The sequence below is a fragment of the Natrix helvetica genome (genome assembly GCF_964273705.1).
Source record: "Natrix helvetica genome assembly, chromosome: 7".
In the NCBI taxonomy this organism is placed as follows: Eukaryota; Metazoa; Chordata; class Lepidosauria; order Squamata; family Natricidae; genus Natrix; species Natrix helvetica.
Genome location: NC_138558.1, coordinates 39,755,570 through 39,774,789, shown reverse-complemented (window position 1 = coordinate 39,774,789; position 19,220 = coordinate 39,755,570). Strand labels below are relative to the sequence as shown.

At 37.2% G+C, this 19,220-nt stretch overlaps 1 protein-coding gene across 2 annotated transcripts in view; it reads right to left on the bottom strand.

Annotated features, from left to right (window-relative positions):
• The window catches only part of PDE5A (phosphodiesterase 5A), a gene marked incomplete at its 3' end in the record, with an annotated part of 105,111 nt that extends 86,432 nt beyond the window's left edge, over positions 1-18,679 (bottom strand). The window contains exons 1-2 of one of the 2 annotated variants that reach the window (XM_081959959.1): positions 18,479-18,679; positions 18,235-18,374 (exon numbers count right to left, since the gene is read on the bottom strand). Of the gene's footprint in view, positions 1-18,234 lie in introns of both variants that reach the window. The other variant, XM_081959958.1, reaches the window with a different exon arrangement.
• Between the last annotated feature and the right edge of the window lie 541 nt (positions 18,680-19,220).

Genomic DNA, 19,220 nt, shown 5'->3' with positions numbered 1-19,220 from the left:
GGTACCACTGGAAGAAATTGAATGTCACTGCAGTGTCTTCTTCAATCCTATCTGGGATTTGCTATAAATTCCGACTGTGCTTTGTTTAATTTGGATTTATACTCTTAATTTAATTATGTGATTATTCAAAATAAAACATGGTTAAAGCAAAGCATGACTTAGCAAAGTGTAAAAACTCTGCCTGAGGATTTAGAACCTGAAGCATACAACCTTCAGTATGCCAACTACTATGCAAAATTTTCTACTTTGGTTTTATATGCTACATCAATTTATAATTTACTGTGCAAGCTATCTTGACTGACATAGTGCTATGTAAGTTAGTGGTGGGATTCCATTTTTTTTACTACCGGTTCTGTGGGCGTGGCTTGGTGGGTATGGTGTGGCTTGGTGGGCGTGGCAGGGGAAGGATACTGCAAAATCTCCATTCCCTTCCAATCAACTGGGACTTGGGAGGCAGACAATAGATGAGGGCAGGACCAGTCAGAAGTGGTATTTACCAGTTCTCCAAACTACTCAAAATTTCCGCTACTGGTTCTCCAGAACTGGTCAGAAACCGCTGAATACCATCTCTGATATAAGTATGAGCTCTTTCAAAGTTGCCACCAAAGTATATTTTTAGTAAAATAGAAAGCATCATTAAATGTACATATCAATTGCATTGGATTATATTAATGTGACCTATATTAAATTTAAAATAAATCAAATTTAACTTTTGTGCCTGACTTCACCTACTTTTTTGGCCTAATTCAGGCTCTGCCTACATTTGGTTCCTAACACCAGGTACGGTTATTGGTGCAAAATATGTTGTACAATTCTGACAAAAAATCATGGCCATTGGAATTATGAAAGAAATTGTTCAATAGCAGTAACAGTATAAATCACATGATAAGCCAGAGAACAATAGTTTCCAAAGCACGCTATATAATAACAACTCTGATGTTGTTATTCATTTCCCATTTATCTTACAGTATCCTGTACTTGACATTCTAAACCACTGTGTAATATTTTAAATTTAAATAATGTGCCTAAGACTTGCCAGTAAAAAATGTGATAAGGATGCACAAGAGAACTGTGAAGCATCTTTGGTAGATTGTTCTGGCTAAAAATGAAATTAATGGGCAACTGAATTATTTGAGTCATGAAACGGTCAATAATATTAATTACCATAAGCACATCTCATTCACATGAAAAGGGGACAGAGTCCATATGGGGAACAAAGTGAAAGGGAAGTTGCTTAGCAGCTGTGTTTGCAGTTCAAAGATATCAACCATCATAGGCTTAACACAAAACAAATGACTGTCAACTTCGGCCTGCAGTTTGCTGTGGATTCCTGATAAGACTGTGCCTATGTAGCTCATACTGATATGCCTGACATACAAGGGATTTAAGAAATGGTATTCCTAAAAAGGGAGTTTTATCTTTGTTTCCCTAAACTTGATGAGTAATGGTAGGAAGCAGTTGGGGAATAGATACACTGATCCTCTGAATTAGAAAGGCACAATAAGGTTGACAGCCTTATCAAGATTTTCTAGATCTATTGGCTTCTATGTTAAAGCATGTCTTTACTCCCTTAATGTATACCAATTATAAAGAAGTACGGAAGTCAGCACAAAATAATTCCCCAATGTTGCTATTTGATTCATTTTTTTCACAAGCAAAAATCTATTTTTAGTAGCCCACATTAACTCCATTAGACACAAGACTTATTTCCCCTCATTTAGTGTGATCAATTTTTGTTTAAGAAAAATACTGAATTCACTTTCCTTCTCTTGCTCTTTTGTGATACTATCCTTATCCTTGCCTATGGAGAAATTAATCCTCCTGCATTCAAGGAGAACTATTTCTAGCCGTTCTCAAGTTCTAATAGTCTCCAGCACTATAATTAAGGAATAATTAAAGTAGGCATTTTGATAGCAAATTTGAGCTTTCTTATTTGGTATTACTACTTTTCTTGCTAGTGCCAGGTAAAATGATTCCTGATTTTAGGGGGAATGGTAAAGATATTTTGAGGCAAAATTTATCTCATAAACCAAACAGTATCAACTGCACAATAAATTCCACTCCCCCACAAAAAAATCCCTGCAGTTTCTAACATCTGCATTTAACAACATAAACAAATAAAGTAAGAGACAAAAACATAAATGCTTCATTTCTGGCACTTTCCATTAAAACTGGAATGTACTGCCTCGCCCAAGAGACCTATAAATCCCATTGCACATTAGAAGTACTTTGATATATTTATTGCATTACCTTCTTGCAAATAAATGCAAAAAAATGGTTTCGTTTTTCCTCAAAGGTTATAAATGCATATGCATTTTGTTATTGAATAATGAAGCATTAGCAATGAAGTCTCTGGCTGGGGAAAACATTTGTCATGATATAAATAAGTGACTGACATGAGGTGAATATCTTGGACAATAGAATAAAATTCTGTAATGCTGGTGGCTATGTTTTCACATTGATCAGCCCATATCTGTGTCCTGGAATGGCTACCCAACCAGCAATTATAAAACTTAGTGTGGTTTCAAACAATTCAGAGCTAAATCAGATACTATTAGGGAACACTACTAATACATGAAGACAGTTACAGCTTCATTCTTGCATGCATTTTTTTTAATGTTTCATCTCCCCATCCCATGAAAAACAAATACAATTAATCAGTGGATTTCCTATGGTCACCTGCTCTCCAAGCCATCTAGAGAGGTAATCACATAGTCTGAATACAGCATCAGCAGAGTTCAACCTAATCTGGAACTGACTGAAGTAAAACAGTCAACTAAACAGCTCCACAAATTCAAGGAGGTGGTATCAGAGGTGATATTCAGCAGGTTCTGACCAGTTCTGGAGAACCAATAGCAGAAATTTTGAGTGGTTCGGAGAACCAGTAAATACCATCTCTGACTGGCCCCACCCTCATCTATTCTTTGCGGAGTCCCAACTGATTGGGAGGGAATGGGGAATTTTGCAGTATCCTTCCCCTGGAGTGGGGAGGAAATGGAGATTTTACAGTATCCTTCCCCTGCCATGCCCACCAAGCCACACCCACCAAGCCATGCCCAGAGAAGCTGTAGTTTAAAAAAAATTCTCCCACCACTGGGCAATATGTATTCTTCCTGAGATTATGACTATTTGTTAAAAAAAAGATAGTAGCCCAAGTTAATTAGCTCCCTCAGACCATCATCTATGGATGGACAGATTTGGCCATGAGAGCCCGTAGAAGCAGAGGAGAAATAAGTTCTCCAGTGCCAACAGGTTAGAGATACAAAGTTAACAATGGAACCACCATCCGTAGTCTTTTACTTCAAGGCCATGTTCTAATCATACAGAACACATCACCTCAGATTAAAGTTTGCCTCTGAGTAATGAAATGCAAAGATCTTGGACTCTAGGTGGCTCCTTTAGCAATGTTTTAAGGATTCTCACTTTTCTTTAAATGATGGCCTTTTTAAACAGTGGAGAAATTTACTTTCAAAAATATGCTGGATTATTTCACATAAACAGCTAGGAAACCAGACACCTTGTCTGAGAGCAAAATGCAATAGGAACAGTGCATTCAATTTATTTTAAAGCAACAAAAGTAAGTTGAAAAAGCACAGACGTTTATACAAGTTCAGTTTTGATATAAAACAGGTTATTATTTGTGCCCCCCAAAAAAGTTATATACGGCATTTTATGATTAGAAACAGAGTTCTGGGCTTCGCTTTTGAGCTAAACCTCATGTGTATTGTGTTAAACAATAGTAAGTATTTGCTTACTGACATTTTGTGTGACAAGAATATATTAAGTTATATTATAAATGGAAGTTTGAAGTCAGGAATGTCACTGAGCATGAAAAGAAGCTTTATTCAAGAGATTCTTGTTGCTATAACTGCTTAGTACCAATTAGAGACCTGTAAGATTCCAGTATTAGTATACCAAGTTTGTATTTACCAAACCACTTTAAAAGTGAAATTAAAACTTTCCCCAATAAATTATAAGTCATCTTCTCCCATTTAAAATACCCATTGGCAGGGCCGGATTTAGATGAAAAGAGGCCCTAGGCTATTCCACTTATGGGGCCCTTTCACCTCCCATTTTTAAGTTTGTAAACTACATGAGAGATAATAAAATACATCATTACTGTGATATATATCAATATATTAAATGAAACATGTTGTAATTGGTACTAACCTTTATAAAAAATGTGGCACGGATAATAAATAAAAATAAAAGGCCCCTCTTGATCTTGAGGCCCTAGGCTGAAGCCTAGTTAGCCTATAGGAAAATCCGGCCCTGCCCATTGGTGGGTTTCAATTTATTTTACTACCAGTTCGCCTCATCCGGGGTGAACTTGGAGAAACCCACCTCTGCCCTTCCTCCCCAAAAATATCTCCAGAGATATCACATTTGGATTTTCAGAAGTGTTTTGGCTCTCCAATTTCACAGTACCAAATGCCTGGAAATACAGTTAAAACAAAAGCAAGATAGTTAAGATAATGTTCCTGGAATATAGCTTGTTGTGATATATGTAGTTGCGGCCACTATGAACTGGCAGGATTGGCAGGCTCCAGTCCTTTCAATTAAAGAGTGTCCATCTATTGGAATCCAGGATGCGTGCTTTCTCTGCTGCAGAGCCTGCCCTTTGGAATGATATTGTCCCTGATATCTAGATAGCTTCCACCTGGTGGCATTCTGGAAAGCCTTAAAAGCCTGGCTGATCTCCCAGGCCTTTGGCTAGGATCACATTTGTTTGAGGATATCCTTGGGTTAACTGGACTTGCCATTGGTTCTTGTTCTTTATTTCTTTCTAATTCCTTTCTGTTAGATACTCATAACAACTACAGTGGTTTCCATCAAGGTCCTCTGTTCCGGCGGGAACAGAGGCTTGTTCCTATTGGTCGAAGGGTCTGACAGCTCCCTATAAAAGGGCTGCTGTCAGACACAACCTTCGTTGGATTGTTCTTACTTGTTGTGTTATAATAAAGAGCTGTTGTTACTGTTAAGCCTGTGTGTGCCTATCCATTACCCAATCTAACACTTTCTAATTATGATATTCCTTTGCCTTTAAAACCCTACATGGCAAGGGTCCAGGGTATCTGAGCAGCCATTTCTCCATGATGAGACAAGCCTGCCCTACTCATACTAGCGAGAGAGGCCTGCCACCGATCTCATCTGCTAAGGAATTGCACCAAGTGTGGTCCAGGAGAAGAGCCTTTTTCACTGTCTCATCTCTGCGAAATACCTTACCACTGGAGAACTACTCCCTCCCTTTTGGTGTTCCAGAAGGGTATCAAAAACTGGTTTTGCCAGCTGGGCTGGAACTCCAAGGGAGGCACTCACCACTGGAAGTGGCTGATGGGGTAAGAAGACCTCATCCCCATCCCATCTGACTCTTAGTTACCCTAGTTCGGTTTTAGTATAGTTCTTAATAATATATCAGTTCTGTGTTGTTTAAATCTTTCAACTATTTTTTACTTGTTTTATAACCTGTAAGCTGCCCAGAGTCACCTCTAGGGGAGATGGGTGACATAAAAGATTAATAAATAAATATTCTAATTCATATTCTATCTAATTGTATTATATGTACTGTCTAGAGTCAGTTGGAAGTCTAAACTGCATAAATTAAATTAAAACAATTAAACTATATTAAATCCTAATATTTGAGGGGCTGAAAAGACCATATAAAACAAAATTTCTATTATCATGTATGGTCAGAATGATACACTTATATATCACTTCGGTTGCTCTGTTGTAAATTGTTTGCAATTTCTTAAAAACATTCTTCCCTCCTAATGTATCTTCTATCCTCTTCCACATGTTTAGAGTGCTTCAGTATTTATATTGATTTTCTCTTGGTGGTGCTTTCGGGATGATTTTATTACTGGAAGTAGTTAAGGCTGCTGCCAATATTTTCTTGAGAATCTCAAGGAAGTGGAAAAGAATGATTCTTCATATGTGCTCTTTTCCTTTCCTGTCAAAATAAACAGGTCTGGATCTCCTCAGTTTAAAAAACTCAATAAATTGGGAATAGCTAATTAATAGTAACAATTAATTGAATTGGGAGTAAGATATGTATAAGGAGCAGAATTATGGTGATATAGCAAGTGCACCCAAGGTTCACCTCTTCAAAATCACTTCTGGATTCCACAGCCTAAAGAACCAATGGGAAGAGTTCAGTATTACTTAATAGGTGGAGAGTTGTCTTGGTTTTCTTCTCATTGACATAAAACCTACTCAGAGGGAGATACAAGGCATGCATTTTTGTACCAAGGTAATTATAAGGAAGTAGTGCTCTTTTGGAGAGGAGTAGGTGGGTTAGGTTGATTTATTATATTTTGCTTTTTCTGTATCTTAAAGAATGTGCAAAGAAAAGGTCACGTTTTACACTCTTCAGCCTGCCCCCTGCAGATAAGTTAAGACCAGTGCTTCAAAAATTCAGAGTCAGTAATTCTTGGAGCTATGGTCACAACACATCTGGAAAAGCAAGTGCTAAAGTTATAGAAGGCGAGCACAAATATCTAATTAGTTCCTCTCCCAATGTGCTTTGTTACCGAACGCTGCATATCCAAGATTGCCTAGGCCAAACTTCCATCCTTTGTATTTTCGATACTTGTTCAAATAAAATTAAAAGCATTTTGAACTATATATAGTTACAGCCGTTGGAAATCTATTTGCAATGAATGTCTGCTGTGTGCTCTGCCGATGATGGGAAAATGCAAACAGCCGTCCATCTGCATTTTCTTCTTTTTTGCATTATATAAAACAGAGCTACAAACTTCAGGATAATGGATCACTTTCCACAGACTTTCTCTGAGGGGAAAACAGACTTACACACTTTATACTTCAGGCAAAGGTCTATAAAGAGAACCTGTAGCAGTTCGGTACAAATTTACACAGGCTGTCATCCCTCGTTAAGAAAATATATGCATATTTATTTTCTTAGAAGTAAAGTCTCTTCTGTTGGATCCAAAGGATTATCTAGCAAGGAGAATATTTGTAGCTCAGGGATGAAATGAGAAGTCCTTCGTACTCTCTGAGCTTGATTGTTTTCTTGCAGACTTTTCATTATCCAAACTAAGGAACATCATGCTAGTAAGGAGTGAGGTTTGCTCTCAGTTTATATTCTAGTGCCTTGCCCTGTCTGTGTTGGTGCGAATGGCCTTGAAGATTCTTTAGTTGGGCTGTTTACTGTTAGCTTGTTCAACAATTCCTTGATTGGGTGTTGTTTACTTCTTGATTGTTGGTCTGATGTTAATTTTGGTGTTGATCTATGCTCATGTGGGTGTTGAAGGCTGGTACAGAGATGTTTTGGTCTTTTTAATCCCTTTTTGGCTTGTTGAGTCCGTCTTTTGCACCATATGTAGATGTTGTTTATATCTGTCTACTGAGGGCCAATTTGTCAGAGTGCCAGGTTTCCAGAAATTCTCTACTGTTTTGGGATTTGACTTGACATAGGATGCTCACAGTTTCCCGGTTAAAACTATGGTTAAGTCTGTCCATATGTTGTGAAATTAAAGAGTTTTCATGATATCTTCTGACTACTAGTTGGTGTTCATGTATGCATTCTGCTAGTCTTCTGCCTGTTCATTCTAAGTAATGACTGTTGTAGTCTTTCCACTATGTTGTAGATGACTAGCATTTTTTTTCTTCTGGGACTGCTGGGATGTTTTAGAGAGCTTTAATTGGTTTGTGTGCTATGCTAATTCCATGTGGTTGTAACAGTCTGTTAGTGGTTGCTAGGGTGCTTTGAATGTACTAATAAAGTAGAATATTTGTAGCTCAAGGTTGTCATGAGGAGTCCTTGGTGTTGTCTGAGCTTCCAGACATTTCATTACCCAAACTAGGTAACATCATCAGTGCTAGTAAGGAATGCAGTTGCTGTTTCAGTTTATATTCTAATGGCTTGCCTGTCAGTGTTGGGGGGGGTGGACTTAGAGATTTTTTTGGTTAGGATGTTTGCCATTGGCTTCTTCGGTGGTTTCTTGATATAAACTGGCAGCAAACTGCACTCCATATGAGCACTGGTGATGTTACCTAGTTTGGATAATGAAATTTGCAAGAAAACAAACAAGCTCAGACAACACCAAGGACCCCTCATGTTTTTAATGCATGGCAGTGTCATCCTTTTGACAGCTTGTGTTGGTTGTGCTATATTGGGTTGAGTGGCCAGGCACTTTTTGATGAAGTTGCATGGAGATCCATTTTGTTGAAGATCTGTTTTTTTTTTTCTGACATTCAGAATTAAATTAGTCTTTTGCAATGTTCTGCTCTTCCAGTTCTTGGAAATGTAGTTTCATTTTTATGCTGTTCGGAGTTATTGTAGTGTTTTTGTGCTTGTCTGAGTAGAGTTCTTACACAGCTTCTCTTGTGGGAGGTTGGGTTGGTTGTGGAGTACTCGATTGGTGTAGGTGATTTTTTTTTTTGATACACTTGTATTTCTAGTTTGCCATCTTAGTCTCTGCTGACCAGGGTATCCAGAAGAGTAGTGAGTTGTTGTTTTCTTCTTTCTGGTGATTTGGATTCCTTTGAAAATGGTTTTGATGGTTTTGATGGTTTGGTGGGTGTTCTTTAATTGGTCCTTTTTTATTATGGTGAAGGTGTTGTCTACATATCCAATGCATATTTTTGGTCGCATCTGTGAGATTGCTACCGGTATTGATTACAAATGATGCATTATGACCTCCACTATGAGTACTGAATGTGGTGATCCCATACATAAACCTTTAATTTTTTGTAAGCTTGTCCATCGAATTAAAAGTGTGTTTCACAATGCATTTATTAACTCAATTACTAGATTAACAAAGAAATAAAACTTTGATCCTAGGTTAAAACTTTCTCCAATTGATATAATAATATCAAGGATACAAACTTCCTGTGTCCTACTGTGTGGCACATCAATGAAAAAAATAAATACAAGTCAATTTGGATTTTCTTTAAGCTAACAGATACACTGTATTATAATGGAAAACCATTATGGTTTGCCATTAGCAAGAAATTATGTAAATTGCACAGGAAAAGAGCTCCCTCTCTCCCCAATCAGTGCCAATGCATATTTATACAAGTATGGACACTAGATCTTGTAGGGGTGGGAAGGGAGAAATGGAAATAGTGCTCTATTGCATTAGATATAAAACTGCTAAACACTAAAACCGTGATGGCGAACCTATGGCACGCGTGCCACTTGTGGCACGCGGAGCCATTAGTCAGGGCACGCGAGGCGCTGCCCTGTCAGCTGGCCAGCGCGCATGTGCGCGCTGGCCAGCTGAGTTCACCTTTTAAAAAGCTATTTTTCGCCTTCCAGGCTCCATTGGTTTTATAGGAGCCTGGCGAGGGCGAAAAGAGCCTCCCCCGCCCCCCCCCCGGAGGCTTCAGGGACCGTCTGAGGCTTCCCTAATGCCTTCGGAGCGCTTAAAACCACCCTCCGAGCAAACCGGAAGTCACTTCCGGTTTGCTCGGAGGGTGGTTTTAAGCGCTCCGAAGGCTTCAGGGACCGTCCGAGGCTTCCCTGATGCCTTCGGAGCGCTTAAAACGACCCTCCAAGCAACCCAGAAGTCACTTCCGGTTTGCTCGGAGGGTGGTTTTAAGCGCTCCGAAGGCTTCAGGGAAGCCTCTGGACAGTCCCTGAAGCCTCCGGAGGGCCTCCATGGGGTCCGGGGAGGCTCTTTTCGCCCTCCCCAGGCTCCTATAAAGCCCCTGGAGCATGGGGAGGGCAAAAAAAAAATGTAAAAATGGGGGGGTGCACATTTTGCGCGCATGCGCACTGGGGGGGGTCGCACATTGCATTATGGGTGTGGCACGCCTGCACTAGACCCCCCTGCGCTCCCCCCACTTGTGGCATGCGAGCCAAAAAAGGTTCGCCATCACTGCACTAAAACAATGTGCAGAGAAGAGTCTAAGTAACAGCAGTTTAGGCGATAGAAAGATGAATAGAACAAAGGCTAATTGTAGAATTGACCTTGCACTATTATGTAAATAATATAATTTAAAATTCTATTTGCCATTATTGCCATGCAGCTGGCCACCACTTAAAAGATTGCTGTTGGAACACAGAAAATTGCTACTCTATTGTTATGAAAACTGAATTATAAAAACGAAGTAATGAAATAAACTTCTGAGGGATATGCTACTGCTTTGTAATATGCTTTCTAAAACCAATCATTGACTTCAGTTCTGCTTTTATTTTATATTTTCAGGGTTGTCATTTTGGCAGCATCCGTTCTGCTTTTTTTTTTTTATCAATGCTGTGCTCATCACAATTCAGAATTAGATTTGCTTGTTAGCCTTGAGTTTGGACTGTTATAATTTCTAATGCAGTATTTAGCATTCGCAATAAGTCAGTTAAAGGAGGATGATAAAAGTTGTCATGAACAAATACATTGTATGTTTAATCCATCACAAATCAAACGTATTTAAAAACTAGGGCAGAGGCTAAAACCTAGTTATCCTTTGTGATGGTGCTAGAAAGCAAATTCCTGAGCTGGGTGCCCCGCTGTGAAGGCCCTATATTAGTATGAAGATCCCAAGCAGAATTTCTAAAATGATTTTGGGATATAAACACATTCTTACATGATCCTTAACTTGTACATGTTACTCTTCTCTTAAACACTGCCAATTTGATGCAGAATAAATCTCTATCAACTTTGGGAAAACACATAATGATATAATAATATTACTTTATTTATGGTCACAGACCAAAACACGACCACTACAAAAGAGACACAGGAGAATTGATCTTAGCAGCCAGTCAAAAGCCCAACTAAGGGAGGTTTCAGCACTCTCCTCTAATGGTTACAGCTCTCAAGAAAAACCTGGAAACCTGAGAAGTGATGTATGAAGAGACATCTCCAAGGCAATATACAAACAAATCACAGCCATCAGGTCTAGAAGGGACGATTTCAAGAAGAGACAGTAACCTAGATCTGTCCGCACTATACATGGGGCAAAATAGAAGGATGTGGTCCGCTGTCTCAACCTCGGCTCTGTCACAAGGGCACAGCCGCTCGTTAATTGGGAGCCTCTTAAAACAACCATCCAGAAGTGCTGAGGGCAAGACATTAAAGTGAGCTAGGGAAAAAGCTCTTCTATACTTGGGAATGGTTAGGGTATAAAAATAGGAAGCCATCCTCAATCCATAATTATTAAGTTGGTTGAGAGTCAGGGGGGAGCAAGTTTTGTTGGCTCTAGCTCGTAGATATTGTAAATCAATGTCCACAAGCCATTGGACTATCCTAAATTGGGCGTCCTTGAGGTCGTAGTTTCCCAAGACATCCTCCGTAAAACCTAGCAGATGAAGTATCACATAATGATATGAATTCTAAATAATGAAACAAATACAAGCAAAATTATTTTCTGCCATCAAAACCAATGGGACTTCAGTTGTATATTTGATTCAATTAAGTATTTATACTGCATGAAATCCTCTGCTTTTATTAAAAAAAAACTTTCCCCTCTTCATGCCTGTTCTTCCTTACACTATTGTTAGGAATTCTTAGCAGGATACGGCATATGAAACTGCATGGAGAATATTCGACGAGGGAAAAATGGAAAAATAGTGAACTTTAAGAGGAGTCATACATCTTTCACCAGATTGGCTTATGCATTCTATGCATTAAATCTAATTTAGATCTAATCAGAAAACATTAAAGGAAAAGATCATTCGATTCATATCTGCTTCATATTAAAAAATAAAAGCAAAGCCAACAATATCATGCAGATCTTAACATCCCAAACATTCTGGGTTTCAGTTAGAAAAATATGTGGGGGGGGATCAGTTAATAATTTAAATCACAACAGATTGAATAAACAAGTGGGCAATGTAGTTTTCCTGTATTTACCAGATGGTGTGTTCCTGATGCTGGCAGATAGAATAGACTTTTATTTTGTTTTATTCATCTCTTTAAATAGCTGCAAATGAGAAATATTTCTCATCATTCAACATGAAAGAAAATCAAAGGTTGCCATAGTCATTTGTTATGAGCAAGTTTATCTTGCCCTCCCAAATGAATATTTAACAGCTTTTTGAAGTCTCTACTGCAGATTTAAACAATTTTAACAGTTTTTTAAAAAGTTGTCTGAATATTTTAATGATTCTTATGGTTATTTTGTTGCACCATTTTGTATTTTTAATTTTTATATGTGCCATTCAGAGTCACATATGTGAGACGGCTGGTTATATAAATTTATCAAATTAATACCTTCAGGTAGTCCTTATTTATTGACTGCCTTGTACAGCAACCATTTGCAGTTATAATAGTGGTGGAAAAGTAATTTTGTGACTGATCCACAGATTTATGAACTTTGCATGTATGTAAAACAAAGGAAACCTGAAGAATCATAGTCACAGTCATGGTTTCACTTAGCAACTGCTTCACTTAACAGTTGATTTGCCAGTCCCACTTGTACTCTCTAAATGAAGTCAATTATAAGTCATGCTAACTGGACAAATTTTTTATGTATAAATAAACACATTAACTAAAACAACATCAAGATATATGTGTTGTAAGAGGGAAGGATCATAAAAGCAATAGAGGAATAAACTGTCTATTGATAGCTGAGATGAACAAAACATTAGTTTGGGCATCTGAGGGTTTATATTAGGAAGGGAAAAAATATTTTACCATTTTCATACTGTACTAGTCCTAGTTTGCAAATCTCAAAATGAGGCTGGGTAACGAGGGAATTCATCATTTGTTTTTAAGCACTACTACATTACTATTTAAGGAAAAATGTCAGTTTAAGCCAGCTCAGTTCTACTAATGAAGTGTCTCCACTCAAAGATTGGCTCTGCAGATATATTGAGACCTCAAAGCTAGCCCTTAGATTGAAATACTTCCAAAAGGAAAGAATACTTCAGGTGGAATATTGGGAGGGGGGGGGCATTTGCAGAGAAGACACACAAACTGCCATTTTGGGAAAAGAATCTCAGCAGAGTCACATAACTTTGATCTCCATAGCATATATCACCAAGACACACACCACCCAAGGTTTCAAATTGCTCTATTTTATATCCACTGTTCTGTAATCATATTTTGATAAATGTTTGAAAAAGATAATAATTAGATGATCTCAAAGAACATTTTCTTCAGAATGGTAGGGAAAAGCGAGGGTCTGGAAGGCTTTTTGTAGCATATAGTAGGACAGTGTTCTGTCTATTAGCCATTGTGGGTGGGGAGAGGATGGATGCTAGGATCAGAAACTGCTTGGATCCATAAAAGTTAAACAAAATGGAGATTAATAAATAATCCTGCTTCACTCTGATGTTTGAAAACGTTGAGTATGTAACATGCCCCTGAGGAGTACAATCCTCAAGCAAGTATTTTCATATGAACTGCAAATAATGGTAAGGAGCCAGCAATTTATTAAAGAAGCTTCCAGTTTGTTCCAGAATCTAGTCAACACCGTGAAACATTGTATCTTTATGAACTTTCTGCAAAGGTTGTAAATCAGGAACATTGTTTTGCAATCTCGCTACATGTAGGTGTAACCTACATTTATTATTTTTATAACATTTTATAAATAACTCAATGCAATGAACAGATACAATACTCTTTCCTTCTCCTATTTTCTTCACAACAGCAAGACTGAGTTGAGTTGGGCTGAGAGAGAATGACTGGCTCAAAGTCTCCCAGCCAGCTTTCATGCCTAAAGGTAAAAGTAAAAGTTTCCCTCACACATATGTGCTAGTCATTCCTGACTCTAGGGAGCATCTCCGTTACAAAGCCAAAGCGCCAGCGCTGTCCGAAGATGTCTCTGTGGTCATGTGGCCAGCATGACTAAACACCAAAGGAGCACGGAACGATGTTTCCTTCCCACCAAAGGTGGTTCCTATTTTTCTACTTGCATTATATATGTGCTTTTGAACTGCTAGGTTGGCAGAAGCTGGGACACGTAACAGGAGCTCACTCCATTACACGGCACTAGGGATTCGAACTGTTGAACTGCCAACCTTTTTGATCGACAAGCTCAGCATCTTAGCCACTGAGCCACTGCATCCTACTTTTCATGCCTAGGAGAGGCCTAGAATTCTCCTGTCTTCTAGTCTGGGACCTCTGTCCTATCATAAGTCAGTTTGTTCAAGGACTTACCCTGGAATATAAAGGGTCATCATGGATCAGAAGATTGGCCTTCTGTATGATAGTACTTTGGAACATATTGACCCCAGAAGGACATCTGCTCCCTAGTTCCTGATATTTTATTTTTAACATGGCACTAGGTTAAATTGGATACCCAGCAGGATTTATCATGTGTTTTAATAGCATACTCCTATCTTGTAAAAAAGAAAGAGGGAAGCTCTTGCATCATAATTCCTGTGGGTTCTGGGTCAATCAGGGAAGTACCTGGGACAGCTCTCAGTAAAAATTTCAAGGAACCATGGAAGTTCCTTTGACAACTAAAGATCTAATTCAGTGTTTCTCAACTGTAGCAATTTGAAGATATGTGAACTTCAACTCCCATAATTCTGGGAGCTGAAGCCCACACACCTTCAAGCTGCCAAGGTTGAGAAACACTGGGCTAACTATATCAGAATAGTGAAGCAATCAAATTGTGAAAGCTAATGACAAATTTAGCTATAATTGAAAATGGCAAAAGACTGGCCCAAAGCCTGGAACTTCAGCACTGCTGATCACCCTCCAGCTGTACATTCTGGTTTCATTGCCAAGAGCAATCAAGTCTACTTTATTTTATACTCCATAAATGAATGTATTTTTTGACTTTTGCACATCAATGAGGCATTGTTGACTGTAACCTATCTAAGACCGTTCCTCCACACTGTTCTAGTGAAAAGGGGAACAGAAAGCATTGAGTTTTGGTATTTTAAGCTACAAGGAGATATAGAACATAAATGCAAATGAATGCTTGCATTGGTATAATATTCAGGAAAGCTTTTTATGATTAGATCCCCCTAGAGTTGGGAACGACTAGCATATAAGTGCAAGAGGAACCTTTATCTTTACCTTTATATAAAATATAAATCATGACTTACGCTAATTCTTGTTCTATCATAACATCTTTATGTAGAATAAAAATAATCTTTTCTCTATGCTGCATATATTTGAAAGATCTAGTCTGCCGGATAAATTTCCAATTGTCTTCTATTTGTTAAAGAACAAAAAAAAGTTTTTTACATGGCTGAATAAACTAAAAACTTCAAGTTGTATCTTTGTGTACATATACAAGATTCTGTATGGATTTAAACTTGCATTCCCTCCAATCTTAATCCTATTAGCCAAGTATGAGGCCAGCACCTGAGGTTTTAGAGCAGCATAAGGCCCTTGAAAGCTTTGCTTAATTTCTGGGACCACTACAAAGACTCATTTTTGTCTGCAATTTCTCATATGATTGAAAGGGAAAAATGATTAAATACACAAAGTTGACAACAACTTTATGCCACCATAATTAACAATTGTATGAACTGCATGTAATGATTTAAGTGCAAATCAATATATAGTTTTTGCTTAGGTCCTGCCTAATCTTTAGAATAAGGTCCCTGACAAATCCATCAAATGCCAAATGACACCCCCCAAAATAACACCCCTCACCTCTGATTGTATACTTTAGGAGACTGCTGCATGGCTTTTGTAAATTGCATGTTGAGTCCAATCTTACAATTTACAATAGGAATATATCAGAAACTGCACTGCAGGCTTGTTTTATATTGTGCCTCTTCTCAATATGAAGCAAAGAAAAAAAAGAGAAGTGGATGGCTATTCAGCATTGTAGCAATGGACATTTCTAGTTTTATACTCATCTGCAATAGGTGTGCAACACCTTTGTATAATTAAATTTAGTGTGAGCTGATCTTTATAAGAAACACAAACTCATTTTGCAAGACAATCATAATTATCCTTCCTCAGCTATACTTCTTTTAAAGCTATAATATTGTATTTTCTCAATTTCTCATATATTTTCATTAGTTTTGAGCATTCTCAAGTCATCTGAAGGAGCCTTTAAAAAGGCATTCAAAAATGACTGCTTCTTTCGGTGTATCAAAGGTCTTTATGGTTTTTCTTTATGAAAGGAAACTAGCTGAACTATACTGAAGCTAGCGATTATCAATTATGCCTACTATCAGATTTTAAATTAAGAGTGTATCCAATGTTTGGAAAATATTCAATCATTATAAAATATCACACATGTAATGCAAGAGGAAATTCTTTCAAAAGATTGCTCATAATTATGTATGATGCTTTCTTAACAATGCTACTGCTTCATCCATTCTTTTCCAGTCTGAGCTTTAATAATTGTCACAGAAGATTGCTCAAATGTCTGCTTATGTTAAAATTATAGCATTTATAGGAAATACTTTTTAAAAATGTTGTCTAAAATGTAATCTTTCATGAGGAAAAACAATATTTAAGATGGGAATCATGATCAATAACCTTGTTGTGACTTATTCATCAAACCCTTTAGAACAAAGATCCAGAAGTTAACTTTACATGCATTCAAGAACTGCTGAGCAACTAACAAAAAAAGCAACAGGAAATCTGTAATAAAAAGTTGAAGATGACTCACCAGAGTGTGCTTTTTAACTTCGAAACTTCTAGCTCTGTCAGGTATTATTTTAATAATGGCCATCCTGGGCTTCAACTTAGACAAATGCTGAGAGTTAGTATTTAGCAATATTTATATTAGGCTGTGTTATGGAATTACTACTATAACCCTCTTTTTAATGATCAGGTTTTGCTAATAAGCTAAATGAGCAAGCTGGCACAGAGGAAGTTTGATGTGGTATTTTTCTAATATGTTAGAACTATATTTAAAACTCCACCTGAGACCAACAATTTTAATAGGCTATGTTCCTTGGGTTTCCTTGAGTGCTAAGGAAAATTTTATTCCCAAGCCTGTTGAGAGGCAACTATTTTAAGAAGAATAAGAATGTCAGCCTCTATGTAACTGCAGATTCTGCAAGAAACGGAAACATTAAATCTGTGCTTTGAAAATGGTAAGAATATGAAGGCACAAATGAAATTTGGTTCTCTCCAAATATAAATTCGGTACTTTCATACAAAATTCAAGTAGTTTACACTTCTTCTTTCTTTCAATATCCTTTTATTGTCAATTAATTCATTACATTTTGCAACTTGAATAAAAATGAGAAAGATCACCATTTGTGAACAATGCAGTATTGAACTTATAGAGACAGAAGATCCACAAAGTCAGCTAAACTCAGATAAGATCATGATAAAGCCTCAATGTAATCTTAGTGATCCCTATTTATGATATCTTCCATCAAAGTTGATGTAATTCAGTTCAGATTCCCTTATCTCTCTCTTCACTAATACAAAGTAAACCTATAAAGTTCCGTGGAAGCTGCAGCAGAATAGTGAACAGGAAGAAATGAAGTTGGAAGAGGATATAGGACTAAGAGCCTGGCTGCTACTTTTCCTATCATCTGGATTCTGTAATAATTGAAAACATTTAAAATATCATATTTACTTTAAAGGCCTTATTATTGCATTCAGTAAACATACTAAAACTATTTTAACAGAATAAAGAACAACAGAGTTGGAAGATCTTGGAGGTCTTCTAGTCCAATCCCCTGCAGGAGGATATTCTACATATTTCAGATAAATAGTTGCCCAATGTCTTCTTTAAAAATCTCCAGGGTTGGAATGCCCATTTTAAGTAAACTTCCAGAGGGTTATATTATTATTACATTATCAACATGAAAATTTTAAAGGTATCATTTCTGAGTGTTCAGGTGTTAAGACTCTGTTGAAGTACAGTACTAATGATCACTTCTGCAAGGAACAGATTGTGCCCTAAATACATAATTAATAGCAGTGACCCAGATACAAAGATCAATGTAAATACTTATTTCTAATCATCTTTATATACCATATTAAATCAACAGGCAGTTGTTTGCAGGCTATTCTTGTAATTCTACTTGTTCTGCTTCTGTTTAACAGAAACAGTGCCATTATTACAATTCTGATCAGCATATAACAATATGCTGCTAATATACTTTAAAAGCCCCACTTAGCCCCATTTGACAAATCTGATTTTCTCCTTTCTAAAAGAAAAAAAGAGAGAAACCCCTCTTTCTGTGAACCAAATTGGTTAAAATGATTTATTGATTTTCTGAACATTAGTCCAGTCTCCCAAGAATTCACACTTTACTTCCCTGAACAAAGCACATTACTTTACAAACATGTTACTTGCCAGATAAAATACTCATTCTAATATCCTTCTTCCTCATTTATTCATACTGTTTTATTCTACTTACTGTTCCAATTATATAGAATTCATTCTTACCTCTTTTAATTCAAAGCAATTTGCTGAGATCCCACATATAATGCCTTCTCTTGTATAGTTGGAGATTTGTAATGGTTTGCATCAACATCCATACTTTGTCAATCATCCATTTGGGTGTATTCAGTCACTATGTCTCTGCCCTGTAGAAGATTTCTTTTTCTTCAGTGTATGGTCTATAATATACAGACTACTTTGATTATGATATCATGGGAAAAGGGGTTAGTTGGATAATGTGGATATTTACCCAGAGCTTTTAAAGTTATTTCTTCCTTATTTATAATGTCATCTGCTTGAGACCTTCCTGTTGTACTGCAGTGACTCTTTCTCCTCGTCCAGCTTTACTTTCCAGTCCAAATATAGCACTGGTGAAGCGAACAATAACCAAAAATGACTGTTTGTAAAAAGCTCTTGGCAGTTCAACTCAAACTCTTCCCAAATCCAAACCAAACGTGTCAGCGAAGACGAAACGGATCTGTAGAATGTTTGTGACTGCCTCCCCCACCCCCTGTCCTTTCATAGTGGGATGGTTTGCTTACTGTGTGTTGAAATTTGTTGAAATGTTGCAGTTCTATTGGAGAGAAATTGAAAAAATGGACCTTAGAAAATCACAGATGTTTCAGTCTGTACCTCATAATATAAGAATTATTATTAAGTTTCAGGAATACAAATACAATATTCTTAAATCATTTGTGCGGTGAAGCAAAGGGTTGCCTAACTAATAAGTAAGTATATAATGCCTACTTTCCTATTTAAAAGAAACAAGTGGGATTTGCAATGATTTGGAATCTGAATACTTTATCACTTGCCTAGAATTTGATAAGGCAGTTTTAGGCAGCTAACGTTACTGAATATCTGATCTTGTATGTCATTTGTACACAAAAAGAAAGCAAACAGTTAATATCACGGACCCAGAAAAATCTACCCATTGTTCTATCATCTATCTATCTATCTATCTATCTATCTATCTATCTATCTATCTATCTATC